Below are 1,254 nucleotides of genomic sequence, written 5' to 3'. Positions count from 1 at the left end.
TGCTGCTGCTGCTGCTGCTGCTGCTGCTGCTGCAACAAATACATAAGAAAATAGAATCTTTATCTTCTGCTGCAGTATTGAGAAAAAGTATTTAATAAGAAAAGAGAAAACACGAAAAACACAAAAAAATAAAATAATTTTTGCAGCAGCACTGCAGCAGCTGCCGCCGCGGTTGCTGCGGTGTCTATACACCTCAAGAGCTGTAAAAGTTCTTTTTTTTTGTATTTTCTTGTAAAATATATTTACAAAACTTCTTTGTTTATTATAATTCAGAAATTCACACGAAAAAAAAACCCAGCAGCAGCGGGCTGCTAGCAGCTCGCCGTGCATGCATGCGCCTGGCTTGTCGACTTGCAAAAGGTGAGAAAGCTGTATAAAAAAAGAAAAAAAAAGAAAAAAAAATATAAAAAAATATAAAATATGTATTTTTAAATCATGAATTATATTTTTTTTTGAAAATAAAACATAAAAAAAAACAAAAGATGCACACATATTTCTCTCTGTTGTGCTCGCATGGCGTAGAAGGCCGGTGGTGGTGATGCAGGTGGAAACCTGACGATAAAAATTATTTTTTTTTTAAATAAATTAAATTTATTGATGAAATATTATTTAATTTATTTATTTTTTTTGTTTTTTTTCGAAATTAATCATAAATTTGTTGCTTTATGCACAAACCCAGCCACACACACCAACCGCCTCACGCGAGCTGCCTATACACCTGAATATTTCGCGCTATCTTCTTTCTTTTATATTTATTTTTTTTTAGTTTTTTTTTATTTTTTCTTATTTTTTTTTCTGCATACTTTCTGCTAGCCAACACATGCAATACATGCAGCGTTGAGTTTGTGTATATTCGTGTATTTCCGTATCAGTCTGTTTATATATTTATATATATAAATATATAAACATATAATTTATATAATATATAAATTATATATTTATATATTTTTATACATTTATAACATTTCTATGTTTGTGTGTTTTTGTGTGTATTTGTCTATAGCTGTGTTGGCCGCTGAAAGCCCCAACAGTGCTCTTCAAATATACTGCGGTGTCTGTGCATGCATGCATGCATGCATGCATGCATGCATGCATGCATGTATGCATGCATGCATGTATGCATGCATGCATGTATGCATGCACCGGAATGGGGCTTGGGCACGCATGCATGCAAGCATGTGTGCTCAATATATCCCCCCTTTAGACGCATGCATGCGTGCATGCATGCATGCATGCATGCATGCATGCATGCAT

Source organism: Eimeria mitis, genomic scaffold, assembly GCF_000499745.2.
Source record: "Eimeria mitis Houghton genomic scaffold, Emh_scaff2280, whole genome shotgun sequence".
Lineage (NCBI taxonomy): Eukaryota > Apicomplexa > Conoidasida > Eucoccidiorida > Eimeriidae > Eimeria > Eimeria mitis.
The sequence above is the reverse complement of the archived record's forward strand: the minus strand, read 5'-3'. Positions refer to the sequence as shown.